Source organism: Trachypithecus francoisi, unplaced genomic scaffold (assembly GCF_009764315.1).
Source record: "Trachypithecus francoisi isolate TF-2019V2 unplaced genomic scaffold, Tfra_2.0 Lachesis_group1, whole genome shotgun sequence".
NCBI classification, from domain to species: domain Eukaryota; kingdom Metazoa; phylum Chordata; class Mammalia; order Primates; family Cercopithecidae; genus Trachypithecus; species Trachypithecus francoisi.
In genome coordinates this window covers 151,414,626-151,432,654 of record NW_022681454.1, presented here as the reverse complement: position 1 = coordinate 151,432,654, position 18,029 = coordinate 151,414,626, and the positions used below count along the sequence as shown (strand labels likewise).

At 41.6% G+C, this 18,029-nt stretch overlaps 1 pseudogene; it reads right to left on the bottom strand.

Moving 5' to 3' along the window:
- Positions 1 to 727: 727 nt before the first annotated feature.
- On the bottom strand, positions 728 to 5,622 carry LOC117084964 (annotated as a pseudogene).
- Positions 5,623 to 18,029: the final 12,407 nt, after the last annotated feature.

The window sequence follows — 18,029 nt, the reverse complement described above, 5'->3', positions numbered from 1 at the left end:
ACCTGCTTCCAGGCCGGGCGCGGTGGCTCAAACCTGTAATCCCAGCACTTTGGGAGGCCGAGACGGGCGGATCAAGAGGTCAGGAGATTGAGACCATCCTGGCTAACACGGTGAAACCCCGTCTCTACTAAAAAATACAAAAAACTAGCCGGGCGAGGTGGCGGGCGCCTGTAGTCCCAGCTGCTCCGGAGGCTGAGGCAGGAGAATGGTGTGAACCCGGGAGGCAGAGCTTGCAGTGAGCTGAGATTCGGCCACTGCACTCCAGCCTGGGCGACAGAGCGAGACTCCGTCTCAAAACAAAAAACAAAAAACAAAAAAACCTGCTTCCAGGAATCTAGGGATGCCCACATTCCATACACGCCCCCTCCCCCCACCTGGACATGGCCAGTTCCTCAGACAGCTACATGGGAAGAATAAAACCCTTCTGTCAACTTTTTTGGGGAGTGAGGGAGAAGTGGTGCTTAGGGGAGATGTGGGATAGATATTTTTTATTCCTCCCCCACTGCCCCATCCCCCCACCAAAACCCACACACATACACTCAGATGCACCTGCACACCCATTTTAAAGAAAGCTTTTCCTCCCTGTGACTACAGGATCCCAGCATCCAGCCTCCTTCAGGCTGCGAGACGATGCCAATTAACGGCCCAGATCTAACTCATCAACATACTACAGAAGGCTCTTGTGTTACCTCACAAGCTGAGGGGACAGGGGCAAAGAAGTGGACTGTCATGGGGGACGTGCTGTTTGTCTTAAGTCCAATCTACTCAGCAATGCTCTCAGGTCCAGGGGCTGGGAGAGGTTCTGTGGACACTTGTGGCAGACGAACCGATGGTCCTAGCCCATTGTGGTAAGCAGAAAGTGACTGAATGGGGATCAAGCAGCATCTCTCGCAAGGTCACTGTGGCCTCGGTTTCTAAACACCTTAGAAAGGCTGGAGTCTAGCACAGCCAGTGAGCCATCTTCTCTGTGAGAGGCCAGGAACGGAACACGGTGCGAGGAAAACACCAGCCCAATGACACATTGGTCTCGTACAGCTGAACCAAGAGCACCTCTCCCTCTCTTGGAGTCCACAAGGGAGACTGTCCCATTCCCATCACAAAGATGAAGACTTCGCTTTGCTGAGGATGCCGAGCCAGTGAGGTGGGAAGGCAGCCAGAGACACTGCAGCCCACCTGTGACGCCGGCTTGGGACACAGAGTATGCCAGAATAAAATTCTACAGTCCTCACTGCAGGAAAGAAACAGAGTCCTTGCAGAGAGAGCAAGGAGCACAGGTGACCTGCCCAACATGAGATCAGTATGAATTCAGTGCCGCCTGCTGAGCAAGGTCCCAATCCTTGATGCTGAAGTCTTTGCTGCCGTTGACAGCTGAGAACGCTGAGGGTAGGCACAATGTCGCCATGCTCATACTTGCAGAACTTGCTGACGATAAGTGGCCGGTTCTCATCCACCTCCCACAATTCACCAGCACCTGAATCAGAAGCCGCTATGATACCTCTCTCCTCCACCCAAGTGAGGTCAGCCACTCTAGCCTCCATTTGGGCTCCAGCAGAGCAGAAGCTTTCTTTGGGGATGGCACAGGGGTCCTTAAAAAGGCAGAGGGGGCCAGGCGCGGTGGCTCACGCCTGTAATAACAGCACTTTTGAGAGGCCGAGGCGGGCGGATCACGAGGTCAGGAGGTTGAGACCATCCTGGCTAACACGGTGAAACCCCTTCTCTACTAAAAAAATACAAAAACTAGCCGGGCGTAGTGGCGGGCGCCTGTGGTCCCAGCTACTCGGGAGGCTGAGGCAGGAGAATGGCGTAATTCCGGGAGGCGGAGCTTGCAGTGAGCCGAGATCGCGCCACTGCACTCCAGCCTGGGCGTCAGAGCGAGACTCCGTCTAAAAAATAAAAAAAAAAAAAAGCCAGAGGGAGCCAGCCCAGCAGTGACCACTGAGACTGGAGGACCGGGAGCCCCCATGGGAACGGTACCGCGCAGCTTCCAACTACTTTCCATGCAGGTCGGTGCGTTAGGGGTCGGTAGGGAAGACGGATTTCCTTCGGCATCTCCATGGTTCCAACTCCTACCTGGATTCTGCTCTGGTAGCAACTCCCACGTGCTGCACTGTTTGTTTTTGGTTGTTGTTGTTGTTTTCCCCTTGATAGTAGCCATCCTAATAGGTATGAGATAGTATCTCATGGATTTAATTTGCATTTCCCTGGTGTTTAGTAGTGCTAAGCATATTTGTATGTGCTTATTGTCCATTTGTATGTCTTCTTTGGAGAAATCTCTATTCAAGTCCTTTGTCCGTTTTTAAATCATGTTGTTTGGTTTTTTTTAATTGGTAAGTTGTAGGATCTCTTATCTATTCTGGATATTAAACCCTTATCAAACATATGATTTGCAAATATTTTCTTCCATTTCATTCGTTGCCATTTCATTCCGTTTATTGTGTCTGTTGATGCACAAGGATTAATTTTTATGTAGTCCAGTTTATCTATTTGTACTTTTGTGGTCTGTGCTTTTGGTGTCAGGTACAAAAAATCATGGTCAAATCCAGTGTTATGAAGCTTTTCTCCGATGTTGTCTTCTAAGAGTTTTATAGTTGTAGCTCTTCAATTTAAGTTTTTAATTCATTTCGAGTTAATTTTTGTATATGGTGTTACTTCCGGGTCCAACTTTATTCTTTTGCATGTGGATATCTGTTTTTCCCAACACCATTTGTTGAAAAGACTGTCCTTTCCCCATTTACTGGTCTTGGCAGCCTTGTTGAAAATCATTTGACCACATATGGATTATTTATTTCTAGGCTTTCTATTCTGTTTCATTGGTCTATATGTCCCTTTTTGCCAGTACCACACTATTTTGATTGCTATACTTTTGTAATACATTTGGATATCGGGAAGTGTGAACCCTCCAAAGTTGTTCTTTTTAAGATTGTTTTGGCTATTCTGGGTCTCTTGAGATTCCATGTGAATCTTAGGATGGATTTTTTTTTCTGCTTAAGCAAAAACATTAGGATTTTGATAGGGATTGCATTAAATCTGTAGATCACTTTGGGTAGTATTGACATCAAAGTTGCCATTTTTGGTGATACAGGATCACTCTTGATTTCAGAATTTTTATCCATAGTTGACAAAAAGAGATAAGGAAAACAACCATATGTAATGAGTTTCCAGAGATGTGAATATCAAAATATCAAAGAACATTCACTCTGTGTCCTCAGCTCAGGAGTCAGGCTTCTAGTTTCCTTTCTAGAACTCATTCATCTTTTTTACTCCAGCCTGCCTTACTTGTAACAGAACTGGATATGAACATTCCTGTAAGAGCGCTTACCAAATTTTCACTAATTGACAGAAATTCAACATGTGAAATGTTTTAAGCACCCACACTACTTTCAGTTCCAGAGAAAAAGGACTTTTGAGATGATAAGTGGCAAACAACATGCCCACTCTAAATGTAAACTCCGTCCCTTGCTTTCTACAGCAGTAGGCCTTTACCTCCAAGGAACTTCACATTGTCCATTTCACATTTGATTTTTATTTCTTCCTTTCAGGTTTGAAAATCTCAACCTCCTTGGCAAAGCTGACTTTTAAATATATCATTATGAGAGAGCCTAATTATTTTTTAGAACCTTCATGGTCATTTATTTTTCTTAAGAGCCATTCATTTACCTGTTTCATTCACTTAGATTGAACACCCATCATGATTTTCAAAGTCATTTTGAAATAATGGAAACCCTGCCCAGTCCTTTAAAGGAAAGAGCTTACTTTAACAGATTTAGAGGGGTATCCTAGCAACCAATCCATAGTGAAATTTATCAATTTCTTAAAGGGAATTTGCACTAAATCCATGAAAAAGACACTTCAATTTTAGTTTCTTAGGTCCATCTTTTCTACATTGTTCCAGGGATTGGACTTGATTAGATATCTTCACTTTTGAGACTTCATTTAATGACCATTAAAAACATAGTTGATGTTCTTCCACTCAGCGTAGCTCCTTTCATGGCATTGGACTCTACCTGACAATAGATAGATGGATACATAGAGAAATATTTCTAAGTTGTATAAGTATCCCAAAACCTAGTGCAAAAATTGAATACATATTTGTGCTTTTTGTTCTTATTTCTGTACATGGAAAACTGCAAGGCAAAATCTTGATCCCAAGAAAAGCCAAGGCTTGGAAAGCATATTCATTCATGCCAATCTTGGCTTTGCTGGGTGCTATGAATGAAAGAATATTTATTTGGTCATGCTTTCAGATATTAGTTGTTTCCAAGCTGCAAATTTTTAAAAATAATTCTGAACACAAATCAAAATAAAAATTTTCCCCGGGTATGTAGACAAGTCAAGCATGAAATAGCATAAATGGAGTATACATTCTGCAAGTAGGATTTAAAATTGAGAAGGCTATTAAAATTAAATAGCATTAACAATTCAACTCTAGATAACCCAGGAATAATGCCTGCATAGAAAATTCATATGGGTGAGCGAGACTTAAGTCTTTTTGCTATCTTGAAAAGCAAAATTAAATTGTTCTGTGCATTGGTCTATGGGATTTAGAATTCATGCATTGTTTACAATACAGTCATTTCATGTTTGGCTAGATAGAAATGGACATTTGTTTAAGGACATGCAGGTATAAAAAGTATATACTTGTTTTAATTAGTACTATGATAATTTAATTATAGGGAGAGAATTTACATAATTCAGCTGGCTGACTAATGTTTCCTTGATATGTGCTGGTGAAAAAATGAATACTTTAAGCATTTAGTAGCTGATATTTACACTGATAGCCTATTTCTGGCACAATACCCACTAACAGAGTTTGAATTTATATAGAATATTTTTCCTTTCAAAATATTAGGTATTTGGCCAGATGCAGTGACTCACTTGTAATTCCAGCACTTTTGGTGGCCGAGGCAGGTGGATCATTTGACGTCAGGAGTTTGAGACCAGCCTAACTAACATAGTGAAACCCCACCTCTACTTAAAAAAAAAAAAAAAAAAAAATTACCTGGGCATGTTGCTCATGCCTGTAGTCCCAACTACTCAGGAGGCTGAGGCAAGAAAACTGGTTGAACCTGGGAGACAGAGGTTGCAGTGAGCTGAGATCACACCACGGCACTCCAGCCTGGGTGACCTCTGTCTCAAAAAAAAAAAAGAAAAAGTATTTAATAAAGATTTGTTTTGTTTATTTCACCATACTAATTATTCTTTACAGTATTTTTATCTAAATGTACTCTGAATTATTTAAAATTTTATTCTTTCAGTTATTCTTTGAGCTCTTTTAATATTACTTTTGCTTTTTTCATCATGTTTGCTTATTTTTTATTTGTTGCATCTATTTTTAACTAGTTTGAAAGATTATTGTTCTTAAACATTTGATCCTTAGCTTATTGAATCCTGCTTTATTTGTTTTCCTTTATCTTTGGTTTCCTGAAAGGAGTCAGGTTATTATTAGTTTTTGTTGGCAACAAGGAAGTCTGAGACAGGGTGACAGTAGCAGCAAGGGCTCACACCAGGGAGGTGGGAAATGTCGGAACCCATCCACTTCCCTGGTATGGTCCTTCTCCTTTGACTTCTCTCATCCCCAAGGCCATCAGTGTTGATTCTCCAAATAATCTTAGCTAGCGCCATTTAAGCATCCCCCACAGGCTAAGAGGGCATTACAAGGCAAAATTGTCTTATTTATTCAAACAGCACACTTGGATTCCCATCACCTTAGGCAGTCCTCAATTCACAACTCCCAGAACAGCAATTACTGACTGAATAGCTGTATGCTGACTTTATGCCCTATATCTGTTGTAAATTGGTTGTTTGGAACTCAGGAAGCATTTTCCAGAAACATTCCCATTCTTGTGTCTGGGTTCCTAGGTCAGTTGGCAAAAGCCCAGGGAATCTAAACCAGTCTGACTGTTCCCCTTTTTTCTTTTATTAAAAAAAAAAAAAAAAAAAAATCTTAGCATACCGAAGTCTTTTCTGTATATATTTACAACAATCCCAAGGAATTGGGTTTTTATTGAGTAAGTTTTAAGCCACTCCTTACAGGGTTAAATGAGGTAGTGGGAGAGATAGATAGGGATGGCAAAAATGAGCACAGAATGTGAGCTGCAGTCTCAGATGGCTGTTCCTGGAGCAGATGTGACAATTGGAGAGTAATTCCAGCACAGGGGACTGAGGACAGTGGAGGCAGAGATAAGCACAAACACTTGCTGAGTAAAACTATCAAATATGTGGGGCACTTGGGATGGGAGTATGGACACAGAGACCAATACATGTCTGTGTTTTATCTTCAACAATGCTAAACAGATTTGTGAGCACCTCACTATGTTATGCCCAGACCGTTTATTCCCCGAAGAAGACCACCAGAGTCCAGAGTCAAAGCCAAGCGGCAAGGATCTTTAATGCAAGTTCGAACTTGGTCCCTCCGTTCTACAACATACAAGAGGGCCACGAACAATGCATGTGCTCGCTTTTTATAGCCTGATGAAAACAGGATATGTAAGGTTACAAGGGAATTCTTCTGGTTACAGCATTACAATTGGTTAACGTATTAAGTTATACTTTTAGCAGCTTTCTTATTGGTTCCTGCGCTTTTACAAACGGTTGTAACCTTATCGGAGATTCTCCAGGTGTTGTTTTTCTTTGAGATATATGGAGGAATGTGTTTGTGTCGGGCCCAGGAAGTGGAGGCATATGGGGGGATGTGATGTGTCGGGCTCAAGGCTGTGATATAGGGAGGAATGTGTTCTTTCAACTAAAATGGACTATGTGGGAGATCCTCAAGAGAGTATTCCAGAGAGTAAGAGATGTCACATGGAAATTCATGGTATAGAACTTATCATTACTAATAGTTTTACTCTCAATCTTGATGACCTCCAAACAGTTTTTCCTTAAGATCTTAAATTTCTCAATCTGCAGCTCTCTACTGCCACCATGGTGGCAGGCATTCAGCCACTGAACTGGAGAACTGAATACTGAAAGAAGCCAAGACTAGCACAGTGGTGTTGTAATACCCTTAATTAAAAGAGAAAAAGCATTAAATTACATTAAAAAAAAATCGTGGGCTTTTGTTTTGTTTTGTTTTGTTTTTCATTTTCTTGAATGCTGATGATTAAGGAAAGGAAAGTCTAATTAGAGGAGGATAGAGTGATTTGGAATGGGACTTGTGGCTGCTTTCAAGTGCTTTGAAAGTTGGTGGCATTGATTCCTTTTGAACTTTTTTCTTTTCAATGTTTTTATGTGTAAGTCTGGATCATTGCCCTCCAACCCTCCTGCTCTTCCCTCACCACACACACAATCTTTTAGTTTGGCTCACAAATGAAACAAAAATGGAACAATAAATGAGAAATAAGAAAGGTGGATTCCTGAGATAAAGTATCAGAGAGGAAGAAAGTGAAAGGGATCAAAGGAGATATTGAGGGGGAAGATTTCTCAAAGCAGAACTGAGAGAGTGAGAGAGACAGAAAAGGAGATGAGAGCAAGGGAGAGAAGAAAGCAAGGGACAAAGGGAAAGAGTAAGGCAGGGAGAAAAAGGGGGAGAGAGAGGTGCAGAAATAGGAGCGCAGGCGATTCAGTGAGGATCTGATGTTAGCAATTTCAGATGGGGCAGAGAAACTTTTGATCTCACAGTTCTTTTAGCTAGTGCTGTGGACCTGCAAGTGCTTAGTTTAGATCAAAGAAACCTGGAATCACAACAGCTTAAGGACTTCGTTCTTAACTCAGGCTTCACATTAGATCCACCCAGGGAGTTTTAAAAGCCACCTAGACCTGCCTCACCTCCCAGAAACAGGGACCAATTGACCTAGGGAGTGGCTTGGATGTCAATATTTTTTAAAGTTAACTGGGTGGTTGTAATGCCCAGTCACGGTTGAGACCCTAGGCAGGTCTGGAGACATTGAGGCGGTACAAAACTGGCTTTGTGTGCTTGTGGGATGCTGTTTGTAACCTAGTTATCACCCTGAGGAGCTTGTCTACATCTAAGTACTTTTAAAATACTAGCTATTCTAACAAAAGAGGACCCCTGGGGTGCTCTCCTGTGCTGAACTATTTCTAAGGAGTATGGGCTCCACAAAAGCCGTGGATAACCTGAAAAAATATAGCATCTATGATAATTATCAAATGGGTTCTTTCAACCATATTATTCTTACATTATAAATTCTTTCATTCTTTTTTTTTCTTGACACAGAGTCTCACTGTTGACCAGGCTCCCAGGCTAGAGTGCAGTGGCGTGAACACGACTCACTGCAGCCTCAAACACCCAGGCTCAAGCATTTCTCCCACCTCAGCCTCCCATGTAGCTGGGACTACAGGTGTGTGCCAACATGCCCAGATAGTGTGATTTGTTTGTTTGTTTTTTATAGAGACAGTCTCATTATGTTACCCAGGCTGGTCTTGGACTTCTAGGCTCAAATGATCCTCCTGCCTCGGCCTTCCAAAGTGTTGAGATTACAGGCATGAACCATCACGCCTGGCCAAAATATTTCTCTGTAAAATAACTTGTTCCTAGTCCCCTTTTTGGTGGCTCTTCTGCTGCTCAGATATACCAAGAAAGAAAGCTCTTTTGCTTCAAACTGTCAATTAATATAGGCAAATTTATCAAACATTAAAGAATTTTGCAGCTGGTCAATAAAAATATTACTACAGCTGGATTTTTAAAGCGGGGGCCAAGAAATTTGAAAGAAAAGATCCTCATTAACTAGGATATTATCATCTTTATTAACAACTACTCTTTAATGAGCACCTACTGTGTGCCAGGCATCATATTAGGTGAGTTAGAGAGGAAATGTCATTTCATGCTGACTACTCTCTATCTAAGGTTTAAATGTTGTTGACAGTGATTACAAAAGCTAATCGAACATTTAAAGTTTTGTTCACATTCCCTGAGAAGTCATTACAGTATAATGGCAACTTTGTCTGGAAGTTAGAAACCTAAGAGACCTATTCATTTCTCCAAGTTGTGGCTCTTTTATTATTAAATGTGTTCAGACTGCATGATTTTGTAAGTTTATGAAAATCATGGTAACAATATGTAGTTGGATAAAACTACGAGCTGTTGGGTGCAATACTGATTTATTTCTGGTGCTTTGCAATTTCCATTTCCATTATAAATGTCATTATTTTGATTCTCACTCAGCTCCCTTGTGAGGTAAGCAGTATAGATATCACCTCACCATTTCTCGAAGCAAGCCTGGGAATGTTATTTTTTCTTAAGAAGTACTACAAAAAGTGCAGTCAGTTTTTTTTCTTTCTTGCAGTGTGAAGCAGTGGGAAAAGTAATTGAAAGGTTCTATGACTGCTAAAACAAATATACAAAGAAATGTAAAAGCTTGACTTTTTCACTATGCATTGCAAATATTTTACAAATTTTCATTTTATAGAAGAAGAAAATCATGTGAATTGTTTCTCTCTTTTTTTTTTTTTTTGAGACGGAGTCTCGCTCTGTCGCCCGGGCTGGAGTGCAGTGGCCGGATCTCAGCTCACTGCAAGCTCCGCCTCCCGGGTTTACGCCATTCTCCGGCCTCAGCCTCCGGAGTAGCTGGGACTACAGGCGCCCGCCACCTCGCCCGGCTAGTTTTTTGTATTTTTTAGTAGAGACGGGGTTTCACCGTGTTAGCCAGGATGGTCTTGATCTCCTGACCTCGTGATCCGCCCGTCTCGGCCTCCCAAAGTGCTGGGATTACAGGCTTGAGCCACCGCGCCCGGCGGTGAATTGTTTCTCTCTAAAGTACTCTCCTTCAAAAGGCAGTTCAGTCTCCTAGCAACCAACACTTCTCCAAATGAGAAAAATGTCTGGAGGAAAGGAGAGACTACAATTACACAATGAATACAGCAGAATTCTCATGAGCCTGGAAGAGACTCATAAAGGGCATCTTAGCCCATTTCCATTTTCCCAGTGTCAGTTTTGGGGATTCTCAGAAGCTCCAAACAGAATCACCAGCAAGGTCAAATGTAGTGGCTTACCTTATGCCTAGGCCTGGTACTGGGGCCTCTCTCCCACCCCCCTTGGAGCTTTGCTCTTTATAACCTTAAGAGTAAAATCCTCTGGAGTAGTGCTGTTAAAAATGGCAGCTACTAGCCTCATGGTTTGAGGGGGAAAACCAGTATTTTCTCTTCTACACCCCCAACAACACTTCTGGTCACCAAAATGTGTAGAGCTTTTTCCTATGACAAGCAATTCTCCAATTCTCTGAGGACACCAACTGGATGTCCTACAATTTAACTCAATTCTGACACCATTTACCTGGAGATAGCATCTGATCCCACAGGTTGAGGACTCAGTCCCCCAAGAAGGTCCCCCACTTCAGATGTCAATCACAAGTAGTGAGCCCCAGGTTGCCCATAACTTCCGTTTGACTTAGCTAATAATAACAGGTCCTCTCTGGCAAGGGCAGCTCACGGAACTCAGGAAAACAGTTTACTTACAAAATTACCAGTTTATTACAAAGAATACAATTTAGGTACAGCCAGAAGGAAGAGATGCCTTGGGCCGAGGTACGGGGGAAGGGATGTGGAGCTTCCATGACCTCTCTGGGCCACTCTCTCTCACAGCACCTCTCCGCATTCACCAACCCAGAAGCTCTTCAAACCTCATCCTTTCGGGTTTTTATGGAGGCTTCATCTTGTGGGTATCATTAATCAAATCGTTGAGCACTGGGATCAACTCAACTTTCAGACCCTCTTCCCTTCCAGAGGTGGGGGCATTGGAGCTCAAAGTTCCGACCCTCTAATCACATGGTTGGATTCCCCAGCACCCATCCCCCTGTCCTGAGGCTGTCCAGAGCCCCCAGCCACCAGTCATCTCATTAGTATATAGAAAGACATGATTGCTTCAGAGATTGCAAGGGTTTTAAGAGCATGTGCCAAGAAATGGGGAAAGAAGACCAAAATATATATTTCTTATCATACCATACATGGCTATTTAAATTAAAAGACTGAAATTTTAATTACCTAAAATTAAATAAAAAAGCAGTTCCTCACTCACACCAGCCACATTTCAAGTGTTTAATAGCCACATGTGGCTAATGGTTGCTATATTGGACAGGTCAGTTTTAGAACATTTCCTTCATTCCAGAAAGTTCAATGCTGCTCCAGAGGCTGCTCTAGAGAGCGCCCACAGATCAGATTTGGATAGAGAAATTTCAGGTAGAAAGGGTTTGGTTGTATGAGGGGCATTGGAATTGCCTCTCAGAATTTTACTTTCATCCTTAGATTTTTCTCACCATATTTACACATTAGTTTTTTTTTTCATATAGTCCCATCCAATTGAAAAAGGAATTTTGAAAACTGGCAAGTTAATATTATGAATGCAACTAAGAGTTGCAGAGGGCAAGAACGGGAGAGGACAAGGACTTTGGGACAATCATGCAATTGATGTTTTCTGTAAATTTAAATCTGAAAGTTTATGGTACGAGTAGGAGCAGCAGGTCACTAACAATAAAAATCTACCTCAAGATAAGTTGATATGGGATAGTCTGAAAGTCTTAGACATTGTTGTTTTTTATTCCATTTTTGGTTTGCATTATTTGGCCAGCACATGAGCAAATGCTGGCATTCATGTTTGGGAATGAATACGAATTTCAAAAGATAGAACAGGATTTTCTTCTGGATTTCCTAGTCTTCTCTTTTTCAACTTATACACCACGTTAATAAGCTGCTTTGATGCCCTATGCACATGAAATAACTCAGTGCTTTGGAGGAGAAGATGAGGCAGAACTGGACTGTGGTGGTCCTGTATTCTGACTCCATCTGGACTGAGACCCTGAGAGGACCTGGGTATTAGACATCGATGGAACCACCTTTGCAAAATTATGACAGCAAGAGAAATCTGACATAGTTGATTCCATCTTGCTTCTAACTTCAGAGCTTTCCTCAGTCATCTCTGGGCATAGGCCAAGCTAACTTTGGAAGGAATTTTTTTTTTTTTTTTTTTTTTTTTGAGACGGAGTCTTGCTCTGCCACCCAGGCTGGAGTGCAGTGGCCAGATCTCAGCTCACTGCAAGCTCCGCCTCCCGGGTTTATGCCATTCTCCCGCCTCAGCCTCCCGAGTAGCTGGACTACAGGCGCCCGCCTCGTCGCCCGGCTAGTTTTTGTATTTTTAAGTAGAGACAGGGTTTCACCGTATTAGCCAGGATGGTCTCGATCTCCTGACCTCGTGATCCGCCCGTCTCGGCCTCCCAAAGTGCTGGGATTACAGGCTTGAGCCACCGCGCCCGGCCGGAAGGAATTTAATTTATAATTTAACCTTAAAGTGAAGATGATAATACCCCTTCCCAAAACTAAACTGCCTTTGTAAAACTGAAGAAAAGCCACAAGGTTAGGATCATGGGAAAGGGTCCCGAATTCTGCGAAGACGTAGATGTAATTAAACAATAACCATTGTTCCAGAGGTCACAAGGTTTGTAACTTCTCCAATTCCTCCTATAGATAACATCACTATTTGTAGAACCTAAGATTGGCCTTTTGAGATGTTTTTCTGAGGTGTTTTTTCTGCATTTCTGATGACTGGCTGTCTCCACATACACCCTCATGACTCAGCCAGTCCTGTGGTCCCACCCATAGGTAGACTCAGTGCATGGGACCATTTTCCACACACCTATAATTGCTTCTTCAACTAATCAGCAGCACCTATTCCCTAGTCCCCTGCCCACCAAACTATCCTTGAAAAACCTTAACTCTGAGCCTCCAGGGAGACTGATTTAAGTAATAACTCTGATTCCCTCTTGACTGGCCTCCTATGGATTAAACTCTATCTTGACTGCAATGCCATGATCTTAGTGAATTGATTTTGTCTGTGTAGTGGACAGAAAGAACCCACGGGATGATTACATAAGGACCCATCAGTAAAATATCCAGCTCAGGCCACTGCCAGCACAGATCCCCCAAATGGAGCCTTAGCTTCCACATGGCTGTGGGAGCCAAGCAGTCAATATGTGCCTGTCAAAAATGGATGCTTTTATTCTCTTTTCTTTTTTTTTTTTTTTTTTATTATTGAGACAGGGTCTCCCTCTGTTGCCCAGGATGGAGTGCAGTGGTACAATCAGAGCTCACAGCAGCCTCAGTGTCCTGGGCTCAAGTGATCCTGCTACCTCAGCCTCCTGAGTAGCTGGACTACAGGCATGTGCCACCACACCCAGCTAATTTTTGTGTATATATATATATATATATATACATATATATTTTTGTAGAGATAGAGTTTCACTATGTTTCCTAGGAGGCTGGTCTTCAACTCCTGGGTTCAAGCAATCCTTCTGCCTCAGCCACTCGAAGTGATTACAGGCGTGAGCCATCACACCCAAACTGGATGCTGTCATTTTTGATGGCAGTGTTTGTTTTCCTGGAGGGAGGGGCATCCATGAATGCTGTAGTGGAGAACTCAGCTGAATCCATATATCATTGGTCAAAGAAACTTCACATCACAGTTTTTAATTTTAATTCCAGGACTCTCATAGTTATGTCCACATTTATAAAAATTTATTCTGTACTTCCACAAAGCAGTTCTAAGTTGTATTTCTTCCTCCATAAAGTGAACATTATTTCTTAAGAAAATATTTTTACAGATAAGTCTCTGGAAGTCTTAATTTTAGAAAATATATGTCAGCTTGAGAGGGGAGAATAGAGCAAAACCAAGAGACACCTGAGAATTTGACTTAGTGTATAGAAGTGTGGCTTCCTAGGAAATGGCCAAATTTAAGGACTCTGTGATCTCTTGTACCCACAGGGTGCTGGGCAAGACATGATGGAACAGCTATGCTGAAAGGGAGGATGTTTACTGACATGCTCAGGGAGTGATATAGCACCCACATTCCTGCCCAAGGGGAATCAATCCCAGATGAGAATCCAAGCCAGAATTGATCCACAGCACTAGTGAAGGTTTAAAACATTGCTCTTTCCATGTGGCTGCAAAATACAGAAAGCAGATCATGGCAGAGAAAAAAACAGATGCACAGAGTTGGTTGAGTGTCTAAAAGTTTCAGGGTCATGATCTTCTTTCCTTAATGACTAGAGCCAGCAGCCAGCAATCCAGAGCACAGTGAAGCAAGCAAAAAACACCTTCCTGGAAATCAGTGAATAGATCATAATAAAAGGGGAAGCATTTTAAACATTCATTAGACTCAGATTGGTAACTTTCTTTATTTTTATGCAAATTAATCTGCAAGCCCTATTTTGGCCCAGTGGTAGAAAAACAACTTGGCCAATTCAACAAAACTCAATTGCTTCTGGTTTGAAATACAGTCAGGTCAGAATTTAAACTTAAGAAAATATTTCTGGGGCCCTCTTGCTTCACACACACACCTAGACATCCACTCATGTTCTTCCTGCGTCTGAAATCTGAGGCGTAGCTTTTTTTTTCTACTGTGGTTTATAGTATCACACCGTCCACTCTGAAACTGCTCTCCTAGAGCTCTATACAGGAATTGGGGCATGGATTTCCCAAACTTTTGAATACTCAAAACAAACTTAGGGGTTCAATATTGCCTCGTTCTGGAGCTAGATGCTGGGGATAAGGTATGGATGCGGAGGGGCAGTGAGTCAACATTTCATTGGGGTCTAAATGCCTTTGCTCTCTCCTTTCTTTTCCATCCTCCCTCCAGTCCTCCAGGGACAGCTGCTGTCTGTCCTCGGTGTAGAGGGAAACTGTTTACACACGTGTACATTCTTCCTCTCCCGGTGACTTATAGCATGCCCAAAGCCTCCAGTGCTCCACTGTCTAGCTCTCTGGAAACACAAATCTTTGTCTCTCTTAACAAAGCCAGCCTCCTGCAAATGAATGCCTTGCTTTCTTGTTTGTTATTTGTGTTAGAGATGGGCAGAAATTAATTTAGCACTTTAATTGATGTCTTTGTTGTAGGTTTTATCCACCTTCCTCCTGGGAACAATGAATGCTTTTGATTGTGTGCCAATCCCACAGGCTACTAGAAACTACTAGAATCACAGGGAATGAAGAAAACACATTAGTTACAAGGTCAAATATAATGCTATAATGATGATAATGGTGATAACCATCATATGTTGAGCTTTTATTATTTGCCATGCACTGTTGTGAGATCTTTCCTTGTCTCATGTAATCCTCAGACCAATTCTGTGAAGTAGACACTGTTCCTATCATAAATTTTTTTTTTCTTGATATGGGGTCTCCCTCTGTCACATAGGCTGTAGTACAGTTGTGCGATTGTGGCTCACTGCAGTCACGGCCCTCCTGGTTCAGTGATCCTCCCCCACCTCAGCCTCCTGAGTAGCTGGAACTACAAGTGTGCACACCCATGCCTGACTAATTAAAAATTATATATATATATATATATGTATATAATTTGTAGTGACAGGGTCTCACTTTGTTGACCAGGCTGGTCTCAAACTCCTGACCTCATGTGGTCCTCCCACCTTGGCTGGGATTCCAGGTGTGAGCTACTGTGCCTGGCCTCCCATCCTACTTTACAGATGAAGAAATTCCCAGTCTTAGGAAGGAGAGGACATGTAACCAGGATTGTACAGCTGGGAACTAGAGGACAAGGGATGCGAATCTCCGTAATCTGACTCTGGGACCCTTGTTCAGAGTCACCCACCATATTCCTTCCTCACTGAGTGTCATGAACATCCCCCAAACTGCAGAAGAACTAAAACAATTATCAGAGCATTTTCACCATATTGTGTTAACTATATACTCTTTCACACTTTCAGAGGAAGATCACTTCCATAATAAAATCTACCAGAACATTCAAAAAGAAAAAGCTCTTCGATTGATCTTGCCCATATAAGGGCAAATGATGTTATATTGCCCTTAAATGAAAAAAAAAAAAAAGCAAACCAGTGATGGAGATAGCCCCAAAAATGAAATTATAATGCTCCAGAGGCCATATTTGACTTAGAAATGTGTTGCCTGAGCCAGCACGAATTCTAAGGGTATGTGCATTTTTAGGAGGGGCACGCACTCCTGGTTTCATGTACCACCTGCTGTCTTAACCTTAGCTCATTCACACATTTATATTACTCACTGGCCCCTGAAGAGAGTTGAATTGCCATTAATTAATTCATCTGTGTTATAGGTATAAATGCAATGTATTAGATCCTTGTCATTTACAGATCTACTTTTTGAAGTGTGTGACCTGTAGCTCTTTTAAACTTTGTTAAGTACAAGTTTTAAATCCTGCTCAACATGTCACACAGGACCACAAATAAGTGAGCCTGAAACCACCAGAACTCACATCTCCAAGTTTTGTTCTGCAAACATAACAGAAGATTTTTTCTGGGTATTAGGGGTTAAATCATGAACTATCAAAATAGACATACATGTGGATATGTATAAATGTCCTGCTGTATGCTAGTAAGTATAAAATAATCACCTATCACAGCCATGCAAGGTTTAATCTAGACAATATTCAGGAGCAAGGCTACCAGAAATCAACACAATGAAAACACCAAGAGTGGCTCCAAGAAACAAAGTATGTTACAACTTAAAAAGACAGCCCAAAAAATCAGTCTGGGATGTTTTATGTAGCAAGAAACAGCTTCAAATACCTAAGCAGGCCCTGGGGGCATTGGGGAGTGGAAGAATCAGATATTCTTAATTACATCAAAGATTCATGGGGGATACTTCAAGTTCAGCATATTTTATTTAAAAGGCAGAATGTGAGCAATACATTAAAATATATACACCAAGAATGTACTCTAAGTCATAAAAGATATTTTCATGTGAAATGGGGCCAAATATAATTATCTGAAAATTTTGCCCAACTCCCTTGACAATACTGAGTTAGACAGTTTATTAAATCTGCGTATCAGTTCTGTAAAAAAAAATTTAAAAATAAGACAAAATGCTTCTCTATCCATATGGCCTTTGCAAACTGTCTGCCTGTGGGAGATTTGTTACGTGTGAGAATGAAAGTGCAAGAAGGATCCAATGTGTGAGAATGGAGTGCCTTTCCTGTAGTTTTAGGGAGAGGACTGTGCCCGACATGGGGTCACCTACTAAACAACCCTTGGTGTGTGCTTGGTGCATGACTGGAATGCTGACCTATAGCATTTCCCCATTTTTTTTTAAAAGCTGAATTTTTTGCAGGTAAACCGGAAACATTTGGTACTCCAGTGAAGTGATGTTAAACCATGTTCGTGCATATGTTGAGGGCAGGGCAAGCCATCCGGCCATGTGTTCTCACATACTGCTAAAAGCAGACAGTTGGAATTATCAAATCCATGTTACAGACTCAAGACAATATCTCCTCTTGTCCACAGGATGAACATAGGATTTTCCAATCTTTCCATACAAAGAAATTCTTCCAGGGAATAATTTCCCAAAAGCAGGCAGAAAATGAAAGCCCTTCCATCTGAATGATATTAATTAGCTGCTATCTCCACCATGCCTGGTCTATCTACTGTTTACATGTGATCAAGAATGTGGGAGATGGCTAAATTTCAGCACAAAAAAAAAGAAATATGGAAATTAGAGAAGTCAAAGAATGGCAAGTTGGTTAGTCATTTGAGTTTTAGAGCTATTCTGGGGCCTGGGAGTCTCAAGGTGCTATTTAAACTCAAAGACCATTTGGAAGTTTTTTTCAATATTCAAGTTATGTGAGTTTCAATATTTATGCTGAAGTTAATATTATAAAGATGACTCTATCTTGCTTGTGGAAGAAAACAAATAAAAGTGGTTAGTTACATGGTTTACCACTCAAGGCAGTTGAGAGGTTGCCACTTCATCGTTAGTTTGTGCGGAAGCTGTGCTGGGAATTTTATCCGGATGGCAAATGGCCGAACACGGAAAATTAGCATTTCAGATGAACATCTTGTGCTCAGAATTGAAAACCCATTAGGACATGTACGCTCTGGGCCCCAAAGCCCCTCATCTGGATAGAGCATCATTGACCACCTGGAGCTAAGCCATCTTTACCTCTCTGCCTTTGCAATCTCTACTTATTTGTTTCCTTCTTCTTGTTTGCTTATTTCAGCTTTCAACTCTACTGGGCAAAAAATACTTGTGTTTTGTCCAGGGCTCAGTAGTCATGAAAATCTCAAAGTTTGATTGCACCACAGTTGGGGGTGTTTAATTA